The sequence below is a fragment of the Rhamphochromis longiceps genome, linkage group LG7 (genome assembly GCF_057381845.1).
Source record: "Rhamphochromis longiceps isolate RC_006_pf linkage group LG7, R_longiceps_female_GT1.1, whole genome shotgun sequence".
Classification (NCBI taxonomy): domain Eukaryota; kingdom Metazoa; phylum Chordata; class Actinopteri; order Cichliformes; family Cichlidae; genus Rhamphochromis; species Rhamphochromis longiceps.
In genome coordinates, this window is record NC_140563.1 from 40,050,179 (window position 1) to 40,072,426 (window position 22,248).

The 22,248-nt window shown below is 40.4% G+C and overlaps 1 protein-coding gene across 4 annotated transcripts in view; it reads right to left on the bottom strand.

Annotated features, from left to right (window-relative positions):
- The window catches only part of plppr1 (phospholipid phosphatase related 1), a 64,746-nt gene extending 47,225 nt beyond the window's left edge, over positions 1-17,521 (bottom strand). Inside the window, exon 1 of one of the 4 annotated variants that reach the window (XM_085413626.1) lies at positions 17,479-17,521. The gene's annotated coding sequence lies outside the window, so the exon portion shown is untranslated. Of the gene's footprint in view, positions 1-16,155; positions 16,252-16,750; positions 16,941-17,478 lie in introns of those variants that run through there. The other 3 variants (XM_085413625.1, XM_085413627.1, XM_085413628.1) reach the window with 3 other exon arrangements.
- Between the last annotated feature and the right edge of the window lie 4,727 nt (positions 17,522-22,248).

Below are 22,248 nucleotides of genomic sequence, written 5' to 3' on the forward strand. Positions count from 1 at the left end.
AGTTCCTTGTGTTCTTGAACACCGCCTCACTGTACATAAATGGCCTCCACAGATTTCAGTCAGATCAGGATGGGAGATGGGAATGGGTAGATTCAGATCATGGATGTGCAGCCGACAAATCTGCAACAATTGTGTGATGATATTTAGTCAATATGGAAAAAATAATCTCAAGCATGTTTCCAGCACGTCACGGAATCTTTACCACAAAGAATTAAGGCAGTCTAGGTGTGCCTAACAAAGTGCCCAATGAGTGTGTTTCCCTGTTATTACTGATGATTTAGAAGAGGTAGCAAAGGCAACTGCATTAGCAATAATATTACCAAAATATTAGCATTTACTATACAGCACTGTATACTGGAAATACACAATAAGACGGTCTCTCTGCTAAGTTAAAGCCTCACACAAAGATTTACTGATCCCAACACTCACCCTGATTTGAAACCAAACACTTCAGTTTCACTGAGTCATTAGACAAAGACAGACAGCAATGTTGGCATGTCTAATCAGTCCCTAAGTGCTCGTCCCATCTCATTTAACACTCAATCCAGGCTACTCAAGTCAGTATTAGATAGCAGCAATCCACCCATCAGTTTTGTGCCTCAAGATATCATGCTGCTACATCTTATATACCCATAAAAGAAAATGTTCCAGTCTATCTTCGTCTACCCGTGAAGAAAGATCAGTGCACGTGTTGCTGTAACACAGCATCACTACAGACGTCGAACAGACTTGCTTTGTTGCCCAAGGTCACAGGAGCAGAGTGGATAGCTGTCTAGTGTGTGTGAACTGAGGTGTTCCAGTTTAAAGATCGACTTAGAGTTCACTAAAATTGCCAGCACCCACATCAAAAGCCTTGAATGTCATAGAAAAATCTATTAATTGAACCCTACGCTAGTCATCCTTGCAATCCATCTCAGTACACATTAACAGTATCATCAGCCTCCAGTGACTCAGTAACTTTTCAGATTATGGCATCAACAGCAGGGAAGAAATTGAATAGTCATAAAAAAGCCTCCCAAAGTCAGTGACCATACTAATCACATTAACAGACTCCAAGGTATGTTTTTTCTTTTTAAACATAACAAACTCAAGAGCAATTATTTATCATTTCTACATCTTACTGCATTCAACCATGATTTTACAAAGGCAGTCAAATGGAAAGACTTCATGTATCCTGCTATGTTATTTTTGTTGTTTTGCGTTTATCATTGTGGTAAATCTGATCAGAGATACTTGTTTGAGTTTCTATGTACTACTAAATAACTCCCAGTGTATTTAGTATGTATGGACAACAGGGTACATTTGTTTTTCTAGACTGGTGCATTAAAAATTTGTTACCTTAGAGATTTAAGTCAAAGCACAGCTGATGATAGTCAACAAAAATAGTCAGTAGAGCCCAGCCGATGAAGACATTTGGACAAAATGTCTGTATTTGTGTAAAACACTTTAAAGAAATCAGTAATATGGCCTAGGGGTGAGCGGTATAAACAGTAGAAACGATATGAATTTGGCCAATGGTAGAGATTTTGACTATACCACAATAGCACATGTTGATGGTGTCATCAAGCGGCGCCTGTTTTGGTTGAAAGCATCGCAGCGGCTGCAAGCAATATCATCTGCAAATTGGGTGACAGTAGCGAAGAGACGAAGCACGTTTTGGAATATGAGCCAAAAACTGCGCTTCCTCCACTTCCGTAACATTGATTCATTAATGTTGAATTCTCTCGCAGCTGCTCTATTCCCATGTTGTTGCAGTATATTAATGACTAACCTCGTATTGTGGATGGATTATCTCAGTTGTTATCCTGACTGAAGTTTGGTCCGTTTACAGCATCCTGCCATGCGATTACATTTGACCCTCACGTTAACTTTTATCAAGTGGAAAAAAGTTAGCGTTCATCCACCAGCTTCACTGTTTATGTTATGCTAACATAGCTGTCTCGCTAGCGATCACGTAGCACATCATCATATACCAGCTAGTCCAACTTCAGTAACCCTACAAAAGTCATTGCTGTTTAGTTTCCTGTCTTCGTTTATGTTGGAAGTGATAGCAGAGCTGTACGTTTTATTTTTTTCTAGAAACCTCTCTGTCAGAACATGGCATATCATGTTTAGGTGGAAACTAGCAAGCTAACTTCCAGCTAACTTCTAATTCTGCTCGGTTTTCATGTTTGCCTGGATATTAAACTTAATTGTTACACCTGGTAAAGCAGCGACACTGACCATTTTATTAAAGATGAACAAATTTAGACAGTTTTTAACGCTCAGTGTTCGTTTGACATGGGACCTGAAGCGGACCCAGATTACTCTGCGAGGCTCCTGACTACGGTAGCGGTAATGCTCCGACAATCCATTAAGCGGTGCAGCTTTGTAGCTTACCAAAGTCGTACTAAAACATTTTTGACAGATTTTTGAGCGCCGTGTACCACATAAAATCGGTTCGAGGTGAATAAGCACAACCAGAATTCATACATTAAGGCGCACCAGATTATAAGGCGCACTGTCACTTTTTGAGAAAATTAAAGGATTCTAAGTGCGCCTTATAGTGCAAAAATAAGGAAGAAAAGAATATATTGCGATATATATATCGTTACCGCGCATGCTTTAAGTTATACTGCGATATGGATTTTAGGCTATATAACCCAGCCTTAATATGGCCTCATGTAGCAGACAGGGAATCAAAGTCAAACGGAAGACGTAGCAAGTACAGTGCCAACCTCCAGACAATCTAGTAAACAGTAGGATCCTTTTACATGTACACATGTAAATAAGGAAGTGATTCGATTTTTGTCAGACCAGTAACAAAATATGAAGGAGATGTTTTGGGTTTGTGTTTCCCATCCAAGCATCCTGGCAGTTCATTTCATCATAAATCTGGTTAAAGTATAGGTTGAGTGGGAGTTACTGGATCTACTGTTTTTAGTTTGGGTTTCTATTAGTTTTCCAAAACTAGTTTAGGAGAGAAGCCGGAATCTGATGATCCATTGTGTGGTTGGTTCAGGGTTTTCTCTGTCTTTTGTTTGTTTTAGCTGGAACTCCCGTTTCCTTTTGTTTCCAACTGCAATTTCTGTTGAATGGCAGCAGTGTTGTGGTATCTCAAATGTTGGGTTGCTTTGAACCTTAAATTTAGGGATCATAACAGTAATTTACTCCAAAAAGCTTTAAACTAGTGACCCTCTGTAAAGTAGGAAAATTGAGTGTTTCCAAAACTGAATCTGTGAAGTATCTATTAGTGAAAGGCTTGAGACTGTTCTGCCTACACCTTTACTTACTCCGTGGATAATACTCCAGACATGGATGGGGAAAAAATGCAGCGGTTGAACCACAATCTTTACTAGGGGGCTCTTTGACAGATGATTGAAATCAGAAAATTGAAGGGGGCTGCACTCAGCATCCAAACAATTGACACCACATTCATTTGTTGCTCAGACACTACGACAGCCTGAACTGCACCTAGTCATGGTAAAGTCAACATGATTTCTCTTTTTCTGGTGCCTAAAAACCCAGAGTCTGAAGAGAATTTCAACAAAGGAACACTTTTCTTCCAATACCAAAAGACACTTAATAACAGTGAGTCAGATGAAAGGTGATCTGATCGTCTCACCAGAGGGTAGATCATCAAACGAGCTGCCTACAGGCCTCGTCACGATTCATCAGCATCTCCTCCTCTCAGCCACTCAGCTGTGATGACTTTGTCTGGATGTGACTGCTTTTCTCTCACAGACAGCAAGAGCTGACTATGAAATATTGAGCACAGAAATATTGTACCTGATTGACCATCTCCTGGTCTCCAGCTGAGTTGTTCTGCTGGAGTGTGATGACTGTCTGAATGTCACAATGACAGAGTTTGTGATAGAGCGAGTGGCTGGGCATGGAAAAATGAAATATTACCTCCCGTTATCACTGCTGGCCTGTTGTTGCTGTAGCCTTGATGTGTCCTCTTTCTACTCTACTTGAACACATCTGTTACTGAAGTCTAAAAAAAAAAAAAAAAAAAAAAACCATAATTTTTATGGCACCCTGGCTGCTTCAGTACATGATGTTCAGAAATACCAGCACAAGGAAATATACTGCCAAAGAAATATAATACCAGGGCAACAGAATACTAGTGGTCCATTCATCCAGTCTAAATTGCTAACAAAAAAAAAAATTAACACCAGCTACTTCATTAGTGGGTCAGATCCCCTTTTGCCTTCAGAACTGCTTTAACTGCCACTATAGCTCATCTAGTGCAGCAGCAACCAATATGAGAAGGCTTGGAGTCTGCCCCAGAGTTTATGTTTCATTTGTGTTATGGTGAGGTCAGGAACAATGCTCATTGCCACAACTGTTGTCGTAATTTTATCTAATATGTAAATCTGAGTGTGCAGGTGCCTCTCCGTGACTGGTGCATAAAGGGGGACGGATCGCACCGATTGGCTAATGACCGCATATAATGACCGCAGCATATAAGAAGACACCGCCATGGACGGCCAGTCATTCATCCTCGGCCCATCCCAACCGGCAGACTGTATGTTCACTGTTTAGTAATGTTTGTTTAATGCAGGAGTATGTAGGGGTGGACCGCCTTTTTGTTTGATTACAGTTTTCTCCTGTTTTTGTTAGTTAGGGAGGTAAGTCATTGTCGTTTGGTTTAATTCTTTTCAATAGGTAAGCTTGATTTATCCCTGAGATAGGCTCCCTTTTGTTTGTTGTTTTGGCCGAAGTTATAATTCGCTCCCTTCCTTTGTTTCTAAATTCACTCATTGTAAATAAATCACTGTCAAAAAGTATTAATTGCGTGATGTGCTGCTTGGGGTTGGACGGGATGGATCACCCTTGTGTTATAGTCTGGCCACGCCTAGACGGATCATAACATAATATAGACTGTGATGTTTGAAAGATGGTCACTTGCTACCCAAATGTGCCAAGAAAAAAAATGCCCGCAGCATTACACCATCAGCACCAGCCTGAACCTTTGATACGAGGCAGGATGGATCCATGCTTTCATGATGTTTATGCCAAATTCTGACCTTACAGCCAAAATCACCCAAATTGTCCAGTTTTGGTGAATTACAGCTTCAGTTTCCAGTTCTTGGCTGACAGGAGTGGCACCCGGTATGCTGCTTCTGTTTTCAAAGTCGTTCTTCTCAGTTGCTGTTGTTTTCCTTTACCAGCTCGACCAGTCTGGCCATTTCCCTTTGACCTCTTGCATCAACAAGCAATTTTGATCCAGAGAACTGATGCTCACTGGGTCCAGAGACTTCCTTTGGTTGAAAGTCCAACTGTGTATTTGCATGCAGAAGTTTAAAAATATTCATCTACGTCTCAAATTATTTATGACCTCAATAAAAACTTTGCTGATAAGCTAATGATCTAAATCATTAGTTAACATGGCTTTACCCTGGGAATACACTGGGTGAGTGTCGTTCACACATTGTAGTAGCATTCCAGTATTGGAGCTTTTTGCGTGCATGGGGAATTTTATTTTTAACACCTATTGGATTTTCTATGCCAATCTTGTATCTGTCTTATTGCCCTCTGGGATGCACTGTGGCACCTCTAGTGGAATCGCAAGCATTTCTTTGAGTAACACCAATCAGCTCCATGCATTGAAGTCCCTCCTTACATATTACATCTGGTTTTAAAAAAGCAAAATAATTAACAGCCAAAATGCTCAACTTCAGCCTTAAAATAAAGAATCCATGAACCAATGGGGGGGAAGTCTATCCTTTACAGTGACTTCACATTCTTATGCAACACACAGAGTACGTAATGCGTTTTAGTAATGCTGCAGGCCAGCCAGCTAAACTTGGCACAGAGCTTGGGAAACAGGAAGCTCCAGATATGGGTGACAGTTCTCTTTAGGCTCATGACTACGAGTGCCCCCGTTCAAATCGTCTAAATGTTTTCATATTTAGCAGTTTTGCATAAAAATGGAAAACATGTTTTGGATGGTGACATGCCAACTGAGCATTTAGTCCGCCTCCACCCTACACCGATGTGACTTAATAACAGGACTTCAGAATAATGGCCCAATGAGGCTCACGGTTATGATTCACAGCACAAACTACGAATAGCTTTTTTCAACAAAATGTTTTTCCCGAAATGATCACCACAGAAAATGGTTGATGCAGAGCTCATTTTGCTTTTTCTTCTTTCGCCTCTTCTTCTGACTCCAAAACAGTGTGCAGCCAAAGAAACAGAGATGTCCCATGGCTAACACTCCTGCCAACAGAGCATCTTTGTGGCTATAAATAGTCAGTTTTCAATCTTCCCTTGTAGCTTCTTTAAAAGTGCTTCCTGGGAAATCTATCCCTTTTTTCAGATAGTAGGGTACATTATTTAATACTCTGCTGCTCAAGGATTAAATGACAAATCAATAAATATTTTTCAAAGTCCAAAGATCATTCCTGGATGGAAGATCCACAATCTTCTATTGAACCAACCTCTTCACACTAATGGAGTCTTGTCATTACACATTTTTTCCCACATACACATGTAAGAGTGTTAACCTAAAATAATGTCATCATCTTCCCTCTCCCGTCTCCCCCCAAACCAAAACGTCAAACAGGGCACTGACTCAGAGCAGATAGCGTGCACAGGACAGGAGACTGATAAATAGAAAGAGACATGAAGGAGGGCACACAGAGGACCAAAAAGAAGATAAACGTGTTGTAGGTGGGTCATTTGGGAAGAGGGAACTTTTGCTACCTCTTCTGGGTGTTAGCTTGTCTTCCTCCTCTTGCCATCAGCCACAGTTCCCCAGGCCTCCAATATCACGCTTACCACTTGCACATATGGAAAGTTATTTTTAGTGTTCCATATAGCATAGCACAACATATGCACAGGTGTTAAAGATACATATTGTTTGTGATATTATTGTAATAAAATTCTCTTGATTAAAATTGACTGTAATTATTTAACCTCATTAATTTATTAATGAAACTAAACATTTTACTTGTGCAATTAGATGAAAAAAATATGAAAACTATTACAAAATAATTTGTCAAATGTGCAGCTCTTCCTATTAGATAATCAGCTCACATTTTAATTCATAAATGTAAAAAGAACTGCATGCCAGAAGATCAGGAACATTTTTTGGTAATGTAATACTCAAAAGATTCCCCTAGAGAGAGACTTTAAAGAAAGCGATGAAGCAAAGCTAAGCATGAACAAGCAGCAGGGAAAACACTAAGTTCGTTTCCCTCAGATGTTACCAACTGGCAACACACTCAAGAAACAGTTTTTTTAAAGTTTTTAAAAAAAATTTCTGTACATTTATTCAACCGCTGACCTGAGCGTCACCCCCACGTCTTTTTTCTCATTAAGCAAAGTGGCACTTGTTCCTGTAGCTCATTTTAGTTCATTGCTGCAGCCATTATGTGACAATGTCACATGTCTGAATTCTCATTTCTGCACTGGAGAAAAATGAAAATTATAATTAAAGGTTTAATTATCTCCTACTTATTTATTATGAGAACAATCTAAATAAATGCCAAGATAATATATTGAGTTTTAAATTTGAGATTCCCTCTTAATATAATCACATTTGACTAACTTGAGGCTAAACCAGAGTTCCTTATATATTTAAAATTACCAGAACTGTATGGAGTACCGTAAATGTCGGGCTATAAGCCGCTACTTTTTGCACCAGCTTTGAACCCTGCGGCTTTTAGTCAGGTGCGGCTTTTCTATGGATTGTCCATGATTTTTGTCATATCGTAAGAGGATTTGTTTTGTTTGTTCTGCTGTTGTACGGCACTACGTTGCCTGGCGGAAGGATCGGGGTTCAAGAGTGGTATGTTAGTCACACGTCCGTCCGCCAGGCAACGTAGTGCCGTACGAAGTAGCGCGAAAAACAAACTTCAAAGTAGCGCTACGCATTCAGCGGGAGGCGTGGATGATGTGCGGCGATAAACTTGCGAAAAGCAAGTTATGCTCAACTCCACCGGTGGATTCTGACAGCGTGGAAAAGTGTGAAAACATCCACGATCACCAACGGATTTCTAAGGGCTGGACTGCTGCATGATGGAGAGGAGGACACCGCCACGGCCCTTCTGAGGGTGTTCGACTCTGACACTGACAACGAGGATTTCTTTGGTTTTGAAAGTGACAACGAAGGAGAGAAGCGGAGAGTGGATGACGAAGCCATCCTGAACCTGTTCATATCCGACACTGGAGAAGAGGACTTTGGTGGTTTTAGTGCGTAGGAAGAAGAGAAAGATGGTGAATGACTGACTTTTCTTCTTGTTAAAGCTGTGTCACTGCACCTGAGCCTAAAAGGTAGGCCGAATCTATTGTTCTGGTGTGCTGTAGGTTATTGTTATGTACTACATGTGCAAATATGTACCCATAACTTGTTTTTCAAAATATTAATAAAAGGGGTGTGTCTCCAAACAGCCATCTCTTTCCTGACAATTCCCTTTGTGCATATTCTCTTACATATGATGAGTCAACATTGAAACACCTGCGGCTTTTAGTCAGGTGCGGCTAATGTATGTACAAAACAGGATTTTCCCCTGATTTTAGCTTGTGCGGCTAATATTCAGGTGCGCTTTGTAGTCCGGGAAATACGGTAAATATCGTCTAATTTCGTTAGCAAACAAATGCAAATGCTTCAATGTAATTTGCATATAACTTGGGGAATGCATTTCCTTTTTTTTTTTTTTTTTAATTTTTTTTTTGAATGCATTTCCCCCCGAGGTTTCCATGTTTTCTAAAGCCATGTGCTCAGTGGCATTGTGCAAGTGTTTCTCGCACTTCCTTGTAACATCTCCAGATTTACATCTATATTTAGATCAAACAAGCTCTTCATCCCTGAGTATTGAGCTATTTTTCCATAACAGCCACCAGAATCATCACAGCAATGTCCCCTAGACCCAGCTGGAGATAAGGGAGTCTTTCCCCTCAGAGATTTCTTAATATTTCAACACGATCATGCTACAGTGGCTTCTCATTATCCTTGTATCATTTTGTTTGAAAACTACATACCCTAAAAAGATTATGAGTGCTAAAACAGCATTGGATATCTGCAATCAACTTTGATCATGCATCAAATAAGGATACAGCATGTGAATAGGCAGAGCTGGTTTTAGAGTAGGTGGTAAATATTCAGTAATATCCAGTTTAATCCTTTATAATTCAGACCTTTGCTGAGGACTTTCCGAACCCCCAATCAACACTAAAAGATAAAACAGTTCAAAAGTCCACAAACTGCAGCATCATGAGGCACTGTTTAGATCAAGAGGAAAAACTCTTTCCTGTTTGAAACTTTAAAAGTGATCTTTAAATTCATCAGGTAATGTTTATCCATTTTGGTTGGGGCTCAAGTACACCAGTGGCCTAAAATATGGCTGTGTTAGTGAAAATCTTTCTACCAATAATTTTGAATTCAATAAAAAACCAAAATAAGATGCACAGAGATGTGCGGATTGACCGTCTAGAGAACTGAGTCAGCCAATTTCCAGCATTCTTGGCTGAGACTAGTCAGGCTTGTGTATTATGAGCCGTAATGCCATATGAGCATTATGGCGATGATGAGCCAGTCCGTTTCATGCATGTACAAAATACTAACAGCAGCACAGGCAAACAGCCATGCCCACACTCACAGCCACATGCATTCATTAGCATGGAAGGTAATGAGTAGGGGGAACCACTAAAATGTTTGCAAATAAACTACCAACGCAAAAACAGCTAAAGCTTAAGCCATCATGTGCTCAGAGTGAACCACAAGCCAGCAGCCTCGGTATGAGCAAAGGATCAAAGCAGTTACTAGGAAAAAATCTTCAAAAATACAGTTTTACATTTATATAGCAGACAAAGTACATCAAAAAGTACATTTGGAACCTTTGGGGGTATTTTAGGCACTCTTTATTTGGTATGCATGGGTCAGACAACACTCACTTTCAAAGTCAGCCTTTAATTTCATATCTATATCTTTTGTATTTGTGATGATACAACATCTGTCTGCAGACAGACAGAAAAAACAGACATAGAATCACCTGCCTAAGTACTCAAAACTGCCTTTTTAATGTGCCCTGTTACAGCATGTGTCAAGTTAACTAAAACTACTTTTGGAAATAAATAAACCTAAGGCTCTGATGGAAATGTTTATTGATACGTAGGATGTCTTCACGACTGTCAACTGCCTTCAAAAAAATCTTGTTTTGTCATACTTACTGTGATGCTACAATGAAAAATTTTCAAACACAAAATCTAAACTAAAGTGAGCAAATTGATACAGGAAATTTACCTAAACTACAGGGAGTGCAGAATTATTAGGCAAATGAGTATTTTGTCCACATCATCCTCTTCATGCATGTTGTCTTACTCCAAGCTGTATAGGCTCGAAAGCCTACTACCAATTAAGCATATTAGGTGATGTGCATCTCTGTAATGAGAAGGGGTGTGGTCTAATGACATCAACACCCTATATCAGGTGTGCATAATTATTAGGCAACGTCCTTTCCTTTGGCAAAATGGGTCAAAAGAAGGACTTGACAGGCTCAGAAAAGTCAAAAATAGTGAGATATCTTGCAGAGGGATGCAGCAGTCTCAAAATTGCAAAGCTTCTGAAGCGTGATCATCGAACAATCAAGCGTTTCATTCAAAATAGTCAACAAGAAGCGTGTGGAAAAACTAAGGCGCAAAATAACTGCCCATGAACTGAGAAAAGTCAAGCGTGCAGCTGCCAAGATGCCACTTGCCACCAGTTTGGCCATATTTCAGAGCTGCAACATCACTGGAGTGCCCAAAAGCACAAGGTGTGCAATACTCAGAGACATGGCCAAGGTAAGAAAGGCTGAAAGACGACCACCACTGAACAAGACACACAAGCTGAAACGTCAAGACTGGGCCAAGAAATATCTCAAGACTGGTTTTTCTAAGGTTTTATGGACTGATGAAATGAGAGTGAGTCTTGATGGGCCAGATGGATGGGCCCGTGGCTGGATTGGTAAAGGGCAGAGAGCTCCAGTCCCACTCAGACGCCAGCAAGGTGGAGGTGGAGTACTGGTTTGGGCTGGTATCATCAAAGATGAGCTTGTGGGGCTTTTTCGGGTTGAGGATGGAGTCAAGCTCAACTCCCAGTCCTACTGCCAGTTTCTGGAAGACACCTTCTTCAAGCAGTGGTACAGGAAGAAGTCTGCATCATTCAAGAAAAACATGATTTTCATGCAGGACAATGCTCCATCACACGCGTCCAAGTACTCCACAGCGTGGCTGGCAAGAAAGGGTATAAAAGAAGAAAAACTAATGACATGGCCTTCTTGTTTACCTGATCTGAACCCCATTGAGAACCTGTGGTCCATCATCAAATGTAAGATTTACAAGGAGGGAAAACAGTACACCTCTCTGAACAGTGTCTGGGAGGCTGTGGTTGCTGCTGCACGCAATGTTGATGGTGAACAGATCAAAACACTGACAGAATCCATGGATGGCAGGCTTTTGAGTGTCCTTGCAAAGAAAGGTGGCTATATTGGTCGCTGATTTGTTTTTGTTTTGTTTTTGAATGTCAGAAATGTATATTTGTGAATGTGGAGATGTTATATTGGTTTCACTGGTAAAAATAAATAATTGAAATGGGTATATATTTGTTTTTTGTTAAGTTGCCTAATAATTATGCACAGTAATAGTCACCTGCACACACAGATATCCCCCTAAAATAGCTAAAACTAAAAACAAACTAAAAACTACTTCCAAAAACGTTCAGCTTTGATATTAATGAGTTTTTTGGGTTCATTGAGAACATGGTTGTTGTTCAATAATAAAATTATTCCTCAGAAATACAACTTGCCTAATAATTCTGCACTCCCTGTAATTTAAAAAAAAAACAAAAAAAAAAAAAACACACAGATGAGGTGAGTCACAATTCCTAACGCAGGTCATTCCACACAGCAAACGCTCAGATGATTTGTCTTTAAGCATGAGGTGGGTCACCAGGTTTCTGGCTGATCTCAGGCTGCACTGTGGTTAGCACGGAAACAGCAATTTGAGAATATATATTTTGAAACCAGGCCATGAAGTGCATTAAAAGTAATAAACAATATCTTAAAATCAATTAACTGAGTAGGTCACCATCCTCATACTGACAGTTCTGGTTACAAAAATGCCGAACAAACTAGCTCTGCTATTGATTCATCAATGAACTCTGGAGGTCCATTTAAAGGATCACATCATTCCCTTTCTCCTCTAATATTTCTAGTAGCATCTCTCTATTTAGAGTGTTTGACATTGACTTTTCCAAACAAATAACTCTCTCTCTGAAATTGTTGTAACTACTTCTACACTGTGGCTCCCAACAAACTCAAATAACTTTATATCCAAAATATAATGACTAAACAATGACCCTCCAATGTCTAACTAAACATTTTGCCTGTTCCATTTAACACCTAATTAACGTGTCATAATGTTATTAAACTATTTTTTCTCTAAATATGTACTTACATAAATTAGAATGCTTCCAATTCTAGAATAACATTAGTATAATTATAATCTTACAGTTTATTTGCAACACCGGTATTACGCAGTTGTTCCCTCCGAATTTCTATTATCTGTACTTATGAGGTATTGCTGAGTCATGTAGGCCCATTTAAAATGCATTTTTCATTCAAGTTTAAATCATTTGAACTAACACACATGCATCTTAGCTACAGATGTAGTTTCATCTAAGTGAGCCCTTTTGTAACAGTCACAGATTTCTTCTTAATATTGTGAAGTACCATGCTGCATCATCAAGCATTTTTCTATTAGCTCATATTCACCTTCTCACTTTTTGGGTAATTTTTAATAATCTCTCTTGCAAATATATATTTAACCGCATTATCTGGTGCACAACTGTCTAGCTTGTGGCAAAACAAGGGGAAATATTCATGTAGTATTGCCAGCGTTATTGCTAACTATCCCTCACTGAAGCTGCTTTCATGCATGAACGACAGTTTAAGGAGAATGGGGTCGAGATATTTTTCACTGCTTTCCTTCCTTGCACATAGCACACAGCAGGACATGATCCACACGACTGAGGTGAGAGATGCCCGGGAGACAACATGTGATGCCTGTGAATGCAACAGAAAAATAAGCTGCACATCGATGTAGTTCGATAATCACGCTAACACTGTGCTAAGGAGCCAGAAGTTTAAAGACAAGCTCATTTTTGATCTGGCTGTGCTGGAAGTGGAAATTCTCACAAATGCACACCTTGTCCAGCTCAAAACCTTATCAGCTGCACATATCAGTCTTCTTAGATATGGGAAAGCACTCTCAACTCCAGCAGCAGACCTTATCTCACCCTTGGGGCAACTCATTCCCCAGAGACATCACAGTGACAGATATACTGCCCAATGAAAATACCCTCACAGCACTAATAACACCAGCCCCCACATGTAGTGGTAATCAAAGAGCAGACAGCAAAGCTCAGGATGAGTATGTGTGTGAGGCAGCCTGCATGTATACATGTGTGTGTGTGACTGCATGTGATCAATAATGAGTCTCTAGTGTGGGAGTAAAAGTGGTGCTGGATATCAGACATGAGTTCAGAGGTCACCGGTTTCAGCAGCTTCACTGCATTACTGATTTTTATTTCTGCATTTCTTTTTTAAACAGGTCATTTGCTGGAGTTTCCTTGCAATTATTTCTATTTATAACACATTAGGACCACATGAAGCCTGTCACGCTGACACTATATTTATTAAGTGCCGTATTAGAGCTTAGTGTATTTGTTTCCACAAAGAGCAGTAAAAATACAACTTTATTCAAGTTCAGCCTGAATTTACATGACTTCATAAAAAGGAATAAAAGAGGCAAAAGTGTTAACTTAGATATCCAGTGTTGCTGAGACAGCTCACGGGTAAGGATGTATATTGAATTTCACATTTTTATTTTGATTTATCACTTACTTATGTGAGGACGAAATGATGCACTAGAGCATAATTTAATTTTCATAAATCTCACGAGATGCTTTACTCTGCTCCAGGCAGATCTCTGAGTATTTCATCTGGAGATTAAGGATGATAAGACAAGCACATTTTAGCTATAGAGTCTTGGGTCATGCAGAAGCAGGGATGCAATGCTTCCCTGCTAGTATATCTCAATCACTACTTTGTTAGGTGCACCTGTTCAACTACTTGTTAAAGCAAACATCTCTAATATATCGACCAATAGCATGGCAACAACTCAGTGCATTTGGTCATGTAGACATGTGCAAGGTGACCTGCTGAAAATCTGCATCGTAATGGGGAAGAAAGACAATTTAAGTGACTTTAAACACAGCATGGCTGATCCTGCCAGACCGGCTGGTCTAAGAATCTCAGAACAGGGATTTTCCCTCACAATGATCTCTATTTACAGAGCATGGTCCAAAAAAGAGAAAATGTATAGCCAGTAAGCCACAGTTCTCTCTTGTTGATGCCAGTGTTCAGAGGAGAATGCCCAGTCTGCTTTGAGCTGATAGGAAGGCAACTTCCCGTTGCCTTCCTATCAGATGCAGAAGAGCCTCTCTGAATGCACAGCAGATAGGGAGCAGAAGACCACACTGCGTGCCTGTCCTCACAGCTAGAAAAAAGAAAGATCTCAATCCAACGGAGCACCTTTGAGATGTGGTGGAACAGGAGATTCATATTATGGATGTGCAGCAAACAAATCTGCAGCAACTCTGTGATGCTATCACATCAGTACAGACCAAAATCTCAAAGGAATGTTTCCACCATCTCATGAAATCTGTCCACAAAGAACTAAGGCAGCTCTTAAGGCAAGTACTGGAAAGCTGTACCTAATGAAGTGGCAAATAATTGCAAAGTCTTGACAAGTGCATTTTTATTATAAGGTTCAAGGAGGACTGCAGTGCATCCTGCAATGTATATAGCCAAGAGTAAACCATATAAAAGGCAAAGTCTATAAATAGCTCGGTGTAATACTCACTGCTGTTTTTTTCTTTAAATCTAAGAACAATGTTAAAGAAAAATGGGACAAATCGTTAACGTAAATGGTGCTAGTATATGCTGAATATGTTAACTGCAGAGGCCCACAGAAAGTGTCACTGTGCTGTTAAAACTAAAATGATCATATCAATAAAGAAATGTGACCTTAACTGCACATTTTTATGGGAGCAACCACACACCCTAATGAGGTTTCAACTTCATGACCCAGTAGTCATGAAGTATAGTTACAGTATGTCATTGCCAGGCATATGACGTCATTGTGACCTCAGCCTGTCATATTACTACATTTCATGGAAAGGCAAAACACACATACAGACACACACAAACCCAAAACTATGGCCTTTGCTGTGTAGAGTGAGACCTCCTACACAAGCCTTCCTGAGTGCAGGCGATGTTTACATGTACTACGTAGTGTGATATATCGACACACTCATGTAAATGCATACTTGTGCCAATAAGGAATTGCATGTGCCAAGAGGAGTCTTGTATTCTGCTGAAAGCCAAAGAAATGCTCCCCTGATGCCCAGCCACATGCCATCTGTCTGCTGCATGATATAAATCCTCAAGGACGAGCATGAATACACCTGTAAAATACAGACACGCACACACAAAGAGGAAGGCAGAGAAATTCACAGGTTCCAGCTACAAATACTAACTAGAAATCTGCCTCACTGGGCGGGTCACGTTATCCCATCTTATTCCAAGTGTTCAGCCAAGAGACACGTGGAAGATTTAACACACATGGCAACATGCATACAACTTCTGTAAAGACAATATTTGCCCATTACTAGAAATGGAAGCAGACAGCAAATGCAATTAATGTGCACGACTCACACAAACAGCACTTCTTCAACAGCATATGAGGAAAGAAATGACTTCTAAGCACCTGGGCACTATTTACCGACTGTGCTCCTGAGCTGGGAAATGTATCATTTTATAGTTAATGACACCAGATTTTTTAATACTTTGTATTAATTGATCACAATACTTTACACACCTCATATTAAAAAACAATCCTCGAACATTTTGACCCAATGAAACAAAAAAAGCTTTAAAAAGGACAGTAGATAAACGCTTACAAATTTATAAGGGTTAAACACGCCTTACCCCATAAACGTTTGCATTCTTACTATGTCATCACTTTAGAAAAATAGGTTAATCTAAGTATTGTTGTACACAATTCTTTCTGAATCTGAGGCCGAGGCTATACATCCATTTCAGAATAAGAGAGAAACGATACCTGCGGACACACACACGCTGATTTCGCGGTTACCCCCTATACACCATCACACATCTTCTACCAACCACGGGATTTCAGTCATTCATCAGAAAGGCATCTACTGCGCCGTGCGTGTCTGGGAGGGCTGTGGACTAGGCAGTCTCCGATTTGGGGGGGCGGGGAGATGGGCCAATTTTTTATTTTTTTATTTTTTAGCTGGACCGAAAACACAATTTTGCTCAGCAACAGAGGCGACACATTTGCACAAACCTCCGCTTGTTGTTAACGGATACACAATACAGAAGCAGATGAAAATAATCGCCAAAAACAAAATAAAAATCATATCTGTGTGAGCGTAAAGCGCCACAGGGAGGTCACTGTTGCTGCTGGCAGAGACAGGTGTCTAAATACCGATATCGATTCTGTGCGAGCTTTAAAGCCATTATTTTCCACGCATTCTCACTGAACCCACACAGAAAGCCTTTTTCATTGAAGAGGACTCCAGCGCTTTGACTTGATTAAGGTCCGAACTTGCCCCAGCAACAGACAATAGCTGCACAGTCCCGTTTCCTCTCATTTCTTCCCCACAGCATCTGCGGGCAACGCAAACACTTACCGCGATGAGATGGAGAAATATTCCACATAAAATGTGACTCCATTAAAGAAGAAGGTGAAGAATGTGGGTGGGGGGGAAAGGGGGAAGCCGTGAACTGCACCCACGCTACTACCGCTACTACTACTCCATCGGCTGGGCAAAGCGTCCGCTCTCGGTTTGTGATGTGGATCACGCAGCGTGTGAGCCCATGAGGATGGATGCTGTGCCTTTTCGGGGGGCGGGGACAAGACGCGTACTCATCTCCAATGGAGCGTATTTAATTCTGTGTAGGGACCCTTGTGTTACAATCAAGTAGGCTGTGTAGCCCACTTTTATCCAGCCACCCTGCCCTGTAGACCTCCAGGTTAGGGGGGAAAAATCCTGGATTTATTCACCTTGTCTCAGAAAGACAGCATGATGTCTGTTCAGGTCTGCTTAATATATTCATGGAGCGCCACACGTTCACAGGTGGATGCTTTCTGAGATGTGGGTGCTGCTGATTGAATTCTGAAGATTCATACCGGCGCTCGTGTTTGGTAAAAAACAAACAAACACGATTTTTGCGATACTGTAGGTAATTCAGATTCATTTTTGCTTATATCACAGAGATGTCGACACAGGTGGATTTGACGATGAAATGTACACACATTAATTCAAAATATGTGATAATTTATATACGCCTGAAATTACTAACAGCGCCTTTAAAAGGGCACTTTCAAAAAGTTTTCTATGCAAATCATATCACACACCTCTCCATGTTGCCTGTACGCATCAGATGTGGAGCTCCTCCAGAAGCAGTATGGGCACACTTTACTTCCTCGTTGGTGTTAGACCCGCCTCCACAGAAACCGAGTTTATCCAATAGCCTCAATCCTTGAAGTAGCTATGCTTCTGGATTTTTCAGCCCCATTCAAAGGGGAGTGCTCTTACTCTAAACCATGTAGGGCTAACGCCTAATTCTAACTTTTTTCCTTTAGTTTTGAGACTTTTTTTATATTCAGGATTCCAAGGGGAAAATTATAAATATTACAGAATTCTGAAAAAAAGTGACAATTCTGGGATTAACGTCAAATTACAGGTTACAATTTCTGAAAAGAGTTCATTCAACGCATATGGGTGGCCCCATTCCTTTTCTGTACAATCTTATCTAATGTTTTTAATAGTAATTTTCTTAATGACATAATGTGCCTATCTGAATAGATTTGTTACCTGGTGTTATGCTAGTTTTAGACATACCTACAGGTCACTGTTAGCAGTGGCTGTGTTGGGGTTTTGAATGAGTACAAATAATTGGGAGACAGTTTGATGTGTATAGAAGCACACTGGTAGTTTTTGATTGCTTATTTGTGAAGGATTTTTTCTACTTTTTGTAGTGTGGCCAATGTTTTTAAGTGTCTGTTTAATACAATTTCAATAAAACTGCACATATGGCCAGTATGAGTGCAGATGAGCAACAGGACAGTAGAACACAACTTTGTGAGTTTGAGGTTTGAGAGATCCTCAGTGACATATTGCACCCTCTCGATGGTGAATCTGTTAGTAGGACAAAGGTACAGGATCCCACTTTTTCAAACGTTTCATGCCCAGAGATCTTTTCTACCTTGTATTTTAACACGGTTGAACAAATTTAGTTCAACAGTCCATGCTGGGGTCCCCATCTTCCTGTTCTATTCATTTTTGGTCTATTTCTTTAAACACAGGTAATATAGTATGGGGTGGGGGGTATTTGCATATAGTTGCGTTTTGATTTTGAGCTGATTTTACTGAAGCACTTTCTTGCTGCGAATGCATGTAGCTGTTATTTTTATGGTTATGGTTATATTTATCCAACAGTTGCCACTAGATAAATGTGTAATTTCTGAAACCATAGTAAATGTCACAGCTGTTTTTCCATTGATTCATAAGGCTCATTTTCTCAGTTGTCTAGTCACCGATCACCAGTTTTTAAAATAGCTGTGAAATTTATATTGAAGAGTTCAATTTTAGGACATGCCTCAATTTCCAGAGGCGAAATTCCTTCTGAAATATAATAAACCCAGTGATAAACCAAAGAAATATTCTGATAATAAGAAGCATTCTGAAGGGTTTTATGCTTAATTAATTGCCAAGGGCAATTGTTAAAGCGTTGTCCCTTTTTGTATTACGCATACTCATACATACATGATCACTTCCTCAGTACAGGGGCATGGTTATGCTAGGGAGGGTTTGGGCTAAGATTTTACTTCTATGACTAATTAGAATAAAACACATTGATGGATAGAACCACAGTTCATTTTGATAGCGCTATTACATCATGGTTGAATCTTGTGCTTAATTATACATTACATGTTACATTGATTTGGTTGGGTATTTATTTCTAACAGAATTTTCTGGTTTCCCTTCCCGAGGGAAGACCATTTCTACTTCTTATCCATGTTTTTTTCCCCAAAGTGTAGCTTATTGAATAATTTATCTTGTCTCAAAGGATAGACTAAATACCCACCTCTCCAACCCAGTAACTTGTAGCATTAGCACTGTGAAAGCACTGCTACCATAACTGGGACGGATGCATTTAAGCCAAATCACAGTATTCATCACTGCTACAAGAAACACTGGTGTGTTCAGTGATCTAGATTCAGCGAGCATGCTACATTACACTCCATGCTCAGGCTCCCCATCTTCCTGTCCTGTGCATTTTGAGTCCAGTTCTTTCACTCCTCCGCTTCTTTCTTAGTAGCTTTAGGTCACACCTACCAAGCTGAGCATGTAAATACAGGTATAAGACCTGATATTACAGTAAAAATCAAGAAATGTCCAAACAGCACAAGTTGATTAGCAAAGGGGATGCAAAATGTTATGGATGGATTTGTATCTAATTTTTGGTACTAAATGGGGGCAGTGATAGCCTAGAGGAAGACAATCGTTATTGGTACTGAATGGTTTTAGGTACAAGTTAACACATTATCTGAAGCATAAACAATAACAATAATTTAAAAAAATTTAAAAACAAAACATGGGTCATAGTTTTAAGTACGGGACTGCACATCCATGAGCTAATATGCTAGATGAGGTATTAAATTAGATTTGTAAGTTATTTGTATGTTATACAAGTAGTAGAGAACTTCAAGTTCAAAATGTTGGACCTGTCACAAACAAATTAAATGTCAGTAATTTAGCTTGCAAAAAGGGAAAAAATTCCCTTTCTTAAATAATGTGTTATTAAAAAAGAACCCAGATGTAGTCACATTTCTTTTGAAAGAATGCAAAGATAATTAGGAATGATCCAAAATGAAAAAAAAAAACAGACTCAGTAAAGAAAAGCCTCAAAACTAACAGCAGCATGAAATGAAATTAGTAAATGCATTTACAGTAAATACTTTCCATTTGCTTCTGCTTTTTCTCATGTGATGATGATATACCATGGGACAGCTGCATAGGAATGCACAGCTGGATGGACTTGTAAAGACTCCTGGGTTAACACGTGCCATTTGGTCTCCAGAACTTCATCAAAAGAATATTGTCTAGCAACATTTTACTTTTTAGTGTCAGGCATGTTTGTGGTACTTCTAAAATACTGTAACCTGTTAGTCAGACTGAAATTCATGTTTATACTAACCAGCCGCTTTGTTAGGTCTCTTTTTCAGCTGCTTGTTAATACTCGTTATATGACAGGAATTCAGTGCATTTAGGCATGTAAGCATAGTCAAGGCAATCTGCCAAGATTTAAATAATAATGCAAATAATGGTGATTTAAGTGACTCTGAATGTGACATGGGTGAAGGTTCCAGAAAGGCTGGTCCGAGTATTTCAGAACCTAGTGATTTGTTCTGTTCTGCTTTGTTTACTCCAGGGAGAGTGCACTAAAAAAGAGAAAATATCCAGTGTGTAGCAGTTATCTGAGTGAAAATGCCATGTTGATGCCAGAGATCAGAGGAAAAGGTATGTGTGCAGAAGGACATCTTTGGATGCATACCCGCCCTATGGAAGACATCCTGCATCGTCCCGGTCCCCAAAAAGAACCGGCCCAATGAGCTGAATGACTTCCGACCGGTGGCACTGACGTCACATCTTATGAAGACTCTAGAGCGGCTCTTCCTCAACTTCCTCCGACCACAGGTACAACATGCCCAGGACCCACTACAGTTTGCATACAAGGCGGGTGTCGGAGTGGAGGATGCCATCCTGTACCTCCTACACAGAGCCCACTCACACCTGGATGGGGGAAAAGGCACGGTCAGGATACTGTTTCTTGACTTTTCCAGTGCCTTTAATACCATCCGGCCCTGTATGCTTCAGGAAAAACTGAACAGGATGGAGGTGGACCCCTGCCTGGTGGCTTGGATCTCCGACTACCTCACCGACAGACCACAGTACGTCAGGCTGAAGGACATCACGTCTGACACAGTGGTCAGCAGCACAGGAGCACCACAGGGAACTGTGCTGTCCCCTCTTCTCTTCACCCTGTACACCTCTGACTTCTGCTACAACTCTGAATTATGCCATATTCAGAAGTTTGCAGATGACACGGCCATCATGGGGTGTATCTGGGATGATCAGGAAGAGGAGTACAGAAGTCTGGTGAGGAACTTTGTCGCATGGAGTCACACAAACCACCTGCAACTCAACACCTCAAAGACTAAGGAACTGGTTGTGGACTTCGGGAGGTCCAGAGAAGGTCCACTGCCAGTTCAGATAGAGGGGGAGGAGGTGGAGGTGGTCAACAAGTACAAGTACCTCGGGCTGTGGGTGGACAATAAACTGGACTGGTCATGCAACACAGAGCACCTGTATAAAAAAGCCCAAAGCCGACTGTACTTCCTCAGGAGGCTGAGGTCTTTTAACATCTGCAGGAAGCTCCTGAGGATGTTTTACCAGTCGGTGGTTGCTGGAGTACTTTTCTATGCTGTGGTGTGCTGGGGGAGCAGCACAGCAAAGAAGGACTCATCCAGGCTGGAGAAACTGATCAGGAAGGCTAGCTCTGTGGTCGGCATGAAGCTGGACACTCTGGTGACAGTGGCAGAGAAAAGGACATTAAAGAAACTGATGGACATTATGGACAATGCTGGGCATCCTCTGCACACGGCCATTAACAACCAGAAGAGTCTGTTCAGTGACAGGTTGCTTCTCCCCAAGACAAGAACTAACAGACTTAAAAACTCCTTTGTCCCACACGCCATCAGACTGTTTAACTCCTCTCTGGAGGGGAGAGGGAGGGGAAACAGGAGGACAAAGGAGGGGGGAACAACTAAGCTGTAGTGCCTCTTCACCTCACTGTACAATACCTTGTGCAATACTTTTTGTAAATAGTCAACAGTGCAATAGACTCAATACTTGAAATGTGCAATTCACTTGTATTTTTATTTTTTATTCCTATTTATTCTATTTATCCCCTTTGTATATTTTATTTATATTTGTCTCTGTATTTATATATATGTGTGTGTGTGTGTGTGTGTGTGTGTGTGTGTGTGTGTGTGTGTGTGTGTGTGTGTGTGTGTGTGTGTGTGTGTGTGTGTGTGTGTATATATATATATATATAACAA